Raw genomic sequence first — 7784 nt, forward strand, 5'->3', positions numbered from 1 at the left:
ATTCTTGTTGGATCCTTGATGTGCTGGCTTAGAAAGTTTCTTGTTGCCACGTCCAGCAGCTTAGCTCTCCATGTTTCTGGTCCTCCATGCGGGTCTCTGTTCTCCCAATCTATCTTCCCATGGTTGAAGTCTCCCATGATTAGTAGTCCAGATCCATTCCTGCTAGCAACAGAAGCTGCTCTCTCTATTATGTTAATGGTGGCCATATTGTTTGTATCATATTCCTGTCTGGGTCTTCTGTCATTTGGTGGTGGATTATATATGACTACGACTATAATTTTTTGCCCTCCAGTTGTTATTGTTCCTATTATGTAGTCACTGAAACCTTCACATCCCTGAACAACCAACTCCTCAAAATCCCAGCCTTTTCTTACCAGCAGAGCTACAGCACCCCACCTCTTCCTTCTCTCTCTTTCCTCATAACATAATAGTCCTGTGGGAACACTGCATTTGTTATTGTTTTCGTCAGCTTTGTTTCTGTGAGAGCTATTATGTCTGGGTTTTCCTCTAGTACCCATTCTCCAAGTTCATTTGCCTTATTTGTAATACCATCTATGTTAGTGTACATTGTCTTGAGGCTCACTTTCTTCTGTCCCTTCTCAAATCTCCTCCTTGGTGAATGTTCTGCTGGTGGAGGAAGCTGTGCCATGGGTGTGAGGATTTGTGAGGTGGATGCCAGGGTTGCAGAGGATACTGGGATGAGGGGTGGGGGGTCAAGTGAAGGGGGAAGGACAGGAAGGGTATGGGGTGAACGGGGCAGGAGGACAGGAAGGAAAGGGGGGGTTTTCTATGCAGAGGAGGGTGGTGGGGTTGCCCTCCCCGCTCGTGTTACTGGGTAGAGGGTTGTGGGTTCCTCCCTCGCCTCTGGGGGTGATGTGTTGGGAGCTGTGGTTTCCTGGTTTTCCCCTCTCGCCCTGCACTTCTTCCTTGCTTCTGCCGCCATGGCCCTCTCCTCCCTCGTCATGTCCCTCTGGAGGAATACTTTTTTGAATTCTCCCACATGTTGCAGGTGGCTTTTCTTTGTTAGAATCGTGTCCTTTGTGTTCTCGTTTGAAAACACTATCTTTAACACACGGTCTCGGTCTTTTTTGTACCAGCCTAACCTGAAAACCTTCTCAATGCTATGCTCAGCCCCTTCCATGTCTAGTGCCTTCAGTATTTCATTCACTGCCGCTTTGTCCTTATCATTCCACTCTTTCCTATTAGAGCCTTCCTGCTCTTTAATACCTACAGCTACCACTGCTCTTTTCCTTTCCAGCAGCTGGGTAGTGGAGCGTGCCCCTTCCTGTGAGGTGGCTGCTTTCATGGCTACCTCCATCACTGCAGACATTACTTCAGAGTTGTTCTTTTTTAGCATTTCTGCAAATGTTGCTTTTAATGTGGCATTCTCTTCCAAGGTACTATTACCACCACCTCCCTGGGTGGTTATCTGAGTCCCAGCATCGATACTGTTCTCTTTGAGGGCTCTAATCTCCTCCTTTGCTGCTGTAAGCTCTCTTTTTAGGTTGCTTATTTCATTCTTCATTTCCTGCATCTCACTCTTGATGTCCTCCAGAAACTGGGCGAACATTTCCTTCATTTCGTCGCCTGAACTTTTCCCTGTTCCCCTGTTGCTTCTGGCTGTCATGCTTGACCCTATTCCTAGTTGTGCCGTGATAGGATTCGTCAGAAGGGCAGAGCGGGGTGGGGGAGAGAGAGATAGAGAGGGAGAGAGAGAGAGAGAGAGAGAGAGAGAGAGAGAGAGAGAGAGAGAGAGAGAGAGAGAGAGAGAGAGAGAGAGAGAGAGAGAGAGAGAGAGAGGGAGAGAGAGAGATAAAGAGAGAGAGGGAGAGAGAGATAGAGAGGGGGAGAGAGAGAGATAAAGAGAGAGGGGGAGAGAGAGAGAGATAAAGAGAGAGGGGGAGAGAAAGAGGGAGAGAGAGAGAGAGATAAAGAGAGAGGGAGAGAGATAAAGAGAGAGGGAGAGAGAGAGAGGGAGAGAGATAAAGAGAGAGGGAGAGAGATAAAGAGAGAGGGAGAGAGATAAAGAAAGAGGGAGAGAGATAAGAGTGAGGGAGAGAGATAAAGAGAGAAAGAGATAGAGAGGAGAAAGTGGGAGAGGGAGAGAGCAAGGGAAAGAGTATGTGTAAGGGGGACTGGGGGGTGGGGGGGGCGGTGGTGGCGACCAGGTGAGGTGAGGTCAGGTCAGATGGGGGTAAGAGAGGAGGTGGGGTATAGTAGGGGCTTGGCTCTTTCCAGAAAAAGTGTTAATCCTTTCTTCCCTGACTGGACGTTTGTGTGTGCCTATGTGTGTGCGTTTTTGCATGTGCGTGTGTGCATACGTACGTGGGCGTGCGTGCGTGCGCGAGTGCGTGTACACGAGACCCCTTAAGTGTTACCTCTACCCAAATGAGCCACTTTGAGATTTTAAATATATATGATATCCTGAACAAGAATTTGATAATATTTTACCTCGCACTGTACACCTGATTAATTGACCAGAGACGGGGTACATACCAGTCTGCCTCCCACTCACACAACTAGATGAGTAATGATGATGTGTGGTTGACGATGGTGCTCCGTCGTCGCCTTTCCGCTTGGTGATTCTCTAAGTGCTAGTAGATTGACGATGTCGATTCTTTTCTACACAAATCTTTGGAGTCTCAGTCACCACCCAACAAACACAGTCAGCAGTTCCACTGCGGGCCGTCCCCACCTGGCCGTCAGGTCAGGTCAGGTCAGGTCACTACTCGGTCCTCCACACTGTATGCACCGGTGATTCCACTAGCTACAGTTTGTTTTTTTTGCACTATCGCTAGCGATATAACTATGCTATGTAGCACCCTGCTAGCTACACACTGCGAGAGGCCAAATACTATGATCTAGCCTCAATAATCCTTCAATGTCCCGAGAAATTGACGAATATCCGCGGACCTCGCTAATCGCGTGTGTCTCCTACCGTCGCTGACCTAGTGTGTGTGTGTGTGTGTGTGTGTGTGTGTGTGTGTGTGTGTGTGTGTGTGTGTGTGTGTGTGTGTGTGTGTGTGTGTGTGTGTGTGTGTGTATGTGTGTGTGAGTGTGGTGTGTGTGTGTGTGTGTGTGTGTGTGTGTGTACTCACCTAGTTGTACTCACCTAGTTGTGCTTGCGGGGGTTGAGCTCTGGCTCTTTGGTCCCGCCTCTCAACCGTCAATCAACAGGTGTACAGGTTCCTGAGCCTATTGGGCTGTATTATATCTACACTTGAAACTGTGTATGGAGTCAGCCTCCACCACATCAATTCCTAATGCATTCCATTTGTCAACCACTCTGACACTAACAAAATTCTTTCTAATATCTCTGTGACTCATTTGGGAACTCAGTTTCCACCTGTGTCCCTTTGAGCGTGTGCCCCTTGTGTTAAATAGCCTGTCTTTATCTACCCTATCAATTCCCATCTGAATCTTGAATGTGGTGATCATGTCCCCCCTAACTCTTCTGTCTTCCAGCGAAGTGAGGTTTAATTCCCGTAGTTTCTCCTCGTAGCTCATATCTCTCAGCTCCGGTACTTGTCTGGTGGCAAACCTTTGAGTGTGTGTGTGTGTGTGTGTGTGTGTGTGTGTGTGTGTGTGTGTGTGTGTGTGTGTGTGTGTGTGTGTACTCACCTAATTGTGCTTTGCATGGGTTGAGCTCTGGCTCATTGGTCCCGCCTCTCAACTGTCAATCAACTGATGTACAGATTCCTGAGCCTACTGGGCTCTATCATATCTACATTTCAAACTGTGAAAGGAGTCAGACTCCACCACATCACTGCCTAATGCATTCCATCTGTTAACTACTCTGACACTGAAAAATTTCTGTCTAACGTCCCTGTGGCTCATTTGGGTACTCAGTTTCCACCTGTGTCCCCTTGTTCGCATACCACCTGTGTTAAGCAGTTTATCTTTATCTACCCTGCCAACTCCTCAGAGAATTTTGAAGGTAGTGATCATGTCTCCCCTTACTCTTCTGTCTTCTAGTGTCGTGAGGTGCATTTCTCGCAGTCTTTCCTTGTAACTCAAGCCTCTTAGTTCTGGGACTAGCCTAGTGGCATATCTCTGAACTTTTTCAAGCTTCGCCTTGTGCTTGACAAGGTACGGGCTCTATGCTGGGGCCGCATACTCCAGGATTGGTCTAACATATGTGGTATACAAGGTTCTGAATGATTTCTTACACAGGTTCCTGAAGGCAGTTCTGATGTTAGCGAGCCTCGCATACACCGCAGATGTTATTCTTTTTATGTGGGCTTCAGGAGACAGGTTTTGTGTGATATTAACTCCTAGATCCTTCTCTCTGTCCGTTTCATGAAGAACTTCATCTCCCATTCTGTATCCTGTGTCTGGCCTCCTGTTTCCACTTCCTTGTTTCATTACCTTACATTTACTCAGATTAAACTTTAGTAGCCATTTGTTGGAGCATTCATGCAGTCTGTCTAGGTCATCTTGTAGTCTCATACTGTCTTCCTCCGTCTTAATCCTCCTAATAATTTTTGCATCGTCAGCAAACAATGAGTGGAATGATTCTATACCATCTGGAAGATCATTTACATATATAAGAAACAGTATGGGTCCAAGAACTGAACCCTGCGGGACCCCACTGGTGACGTCTCGCCAATCTGAGACCTCACCCCTCACAGTGACTCGCTGCCTTCTGTTACTTAGGTACTACCTTATCCAATGGAGTACCTTCCCTTTCACTCCCGCCTGCATCTCCAGCTTTCGCACTAGTCTCTGGTGTGGCGCTGTGTCAAAGGCTTTCTGGCAATCCAAAAATATGCAGTCTGCCCACCCCTCTCTTTCTTGTCTAATTCTTGTTGCCTGATCGTGGAATTCAATTAATCCTGTGACGTATGACTTGCCCTCCCTGAAACTATATTGGTGTTGTGACACAAAGGTTCTTCGCTCCAGATGTTCGACTAGCTTTTTTCGCACAATTTTCTCCATCAGCTTGCATGGTATGCAAGTTAGGGACACTGGCCTGTAGTTCAGTGCCTCCTGTCTATCCTCCTTCTTGTATATCGGGACCACGTTTGTCGCCTTCCATATTTCTGGCAGTTCACCTGTTACCAGTAATTTGTTATACACCATGGAGAGTGGCAGGCACAGTGGTTCTGCTCCTTCCTTTAGTATCCATGGTGATATTGCATCTGGGCCTATAGCCTTTGTCACATGCAACTCTAGGAGAAGCTTCCTTACATCTCCACTGGTAATCTTAAATTCCTCTAGTGGTGCCTGGTTAATTATTCCTTCTCTTATCTCTGGAACTTCTCCTTGCTGTAATGTGAAGACTTCCTGGAATTTCATATTGAGTTAGTTCCTCGCACACTTCTTTGTCATTTGTAGTGAATCTGTCTGTCCCTAACCTCAGTTTCATTACCTGTTCCTTCACTGTTGTCTTTCTCCTGATGTGGCTGTGTAGCAATTTGGGTTGGGTCTTAGCCTACCTTGCTATGTCATTTTCATATTGTCCTTCTGCCTCTCGTCTCACCCTGACGTTTTCATTCCTGGTTCTCTGGTAACCTTCTCTGCTCTCAAGTGTCCTATTATTTCTATAGTTTCTCCATGCTCTTTTACTTTGTTGCTTAGCTAGCTTACATCTCTGATTAAACCATGGGTTTTTCATCTGCATTTAATGTTTTACCTTTTGGGCCGGGATAACCTTTTCTACTGCCTCCTTGCACTTCTGTGTGATGTATTCCATCATGTCTTGTACCGTCTTTTCCCTTAGCTCTGCTTCCCATGTTATATCCGTTAGGAATTTTCTCATCTCCTCGTAATTTCCCTGACGGAATGCTAGCCTTTTGCTTTCAGTTCCCTTTCTCGAGTACTTTAGCTCTTCTTCGACCAGATACTCAAACGGCAGTACATTGTGATCGCTCATTCCTACTGGGGCCTCGAAGTCAATTTCCCTTATGTCGGAGTCATTCAGAGTGAAGACTAGATCGAGTCTCCCTGGTTCATCATTTTCCCCTCATCCTAGTGGGTTCCCCTGACATGTTGGCTTAGAAAGTTTCTTGTCGCCACCTCCACTAGTTTGGCTCTCCATGTATCCTCTCCTCTGTGCGGTTCCTTGTTCTCCTAGTTAATCCTTCTGTGATTGAAGTCCCCCATGATGAGCAGATGGGATCGACTTCTACAGGCAGCAGAGGCTGCCCTCTCAATTATTTTATTAACTGCCATGTTGTTTCTGTCATACTCTTGCCTGGGTCTTCCTTTATTTGGTGGAGGGTTATATATCACTGCTACTACTACTCTTGGTCTTCCCATCGTCATGGTGCCTGTTATGTAGTCTGTAAACCCTTCACAGCCCGGGATAGCCATCTCCTTGAAACTCCATTCCTTTCTCATGAGTAGTGCCACTCCATCTCCTCTCCTATCCTCCCTCTCTTTCCTAATTACAGTGTAATCCTGGGGGAACACCACATTTGTTATGATTCCTGAGAGTTTTGTTTCCGTGATTCCAATTACATCTGGGTTTACTTCTCGTGCTCTTTCCCTAAGTTCACTCGCCTAGTTTGTAATTCCTTCTATGTTTGTGTACATCACCTTGAAGCTGACACTTTTCTGTCCATCCACAGTTTCTGTTGCTTCCACTGGAGTAGGTAAACATGGAGGGTCAGGGATGGGGAGGGGGAAGGGGGGGCCCCATGGGTCGTGAGGGGGGCTGAGAGTGAAGGGGATCTGGGTTGTGGGGGGCTGGGAGGATCTGGTTTGGAGAGGGTAGGGGAGAAGGGAGGGCTTGGGAGGGAGTGTGTGTGTGTGTGTGTGTGTGTATACTGACCTATTTGTACTCACCTATTTGTGCTTGCGGGGGTTGAGCTCTGGCTCTTTGGTACCGCTTCTCAACTGTCAATCAACAGGTGTACAGGTTCCTGAGCCTACTGGGCTCTATCATATCTACACTTGAAGCTGTGTATGAAGTCAGCCTCCACCACATCACTGCCTAATGCATTCCATTTGTCAACCACTCTGACACTAAAAAAAATCTTTGTAATATCTCTGTGGCTCATTTGGCCATTCAATTTCCACCTGTGTTCCCTAGTGAGTGTGCCCCTTGTGTTAAATAGCCTGTCTTTATCTACCCTGTCAATTCCTCTGAGTATCTTGTACGTGGTGATCATATCCCCTCCTAACTCTTCTGTCTTCTAGTGACGTGAGATTTAATTCCCGTAGTCTCTCCTCGTAGCTCATACCTCTCAGCCCGGGTACTAGTCTGGTGGCAAACCTTTGAACTTTTTCCAGTTTGGTCTTATGCTTGACTAGATATGGACTCCATGCTGGGGCTCCGTACTCCAGGATTGGTCTGACATAGGTGGTATACAACGTTCTGAATGATTCCTTGCACAAGTGTCTAAATGCCGTTTTTATGTTAGCCAACCTGGCATATGCCGCTGATGTTATCCTCTTGATATGGGCATCAGGGGACAGGTCTGGCGTGATATCAACCCCCAGGTCTTTCTCTCTCTGACTCTTGAAGAATTTCATCCCCCAAATGATACCTTGTAACTGGCCTCCTGCTCCCTACACCTATCTTTATTACATTACATTTGCTTGGGTCATACTCTAACAACCATTTGTTCGACAATTCCTTTAGTTTCTCTACGTCTTCTTGAAGCCTCAAGCAGTCCTCCTCTGTCTTAATCCTTCTCATAATTTTGGCATCGTCAGCAAACATTGAGAGGAATGAGTCTATACCCTCTGGGAGATCATTTACGTATATCAGTAACAGGATAGGTCCGAGTACAGAGCCCTGTAGGACTCCACTGGTGACTTCACGCCAATCTGAGGTC

The sequence above is a fragment of the Procambarus clarkii genome, chromosome 65, assembly GCF_040958095.1.
Source record: "Procambarus clarkii isolate CNS0578487 chromosome 65, FALCON_Pclarkii_2.0, whole genome shotgun sequence".
Taxonomy (NCBI): domain Eukaryota; kingdom Metazoa; phylum Arthropoda; class Malacostraca; order Decapoda; family Cambaridae; genus Procambarus; species Procambarus clarkii.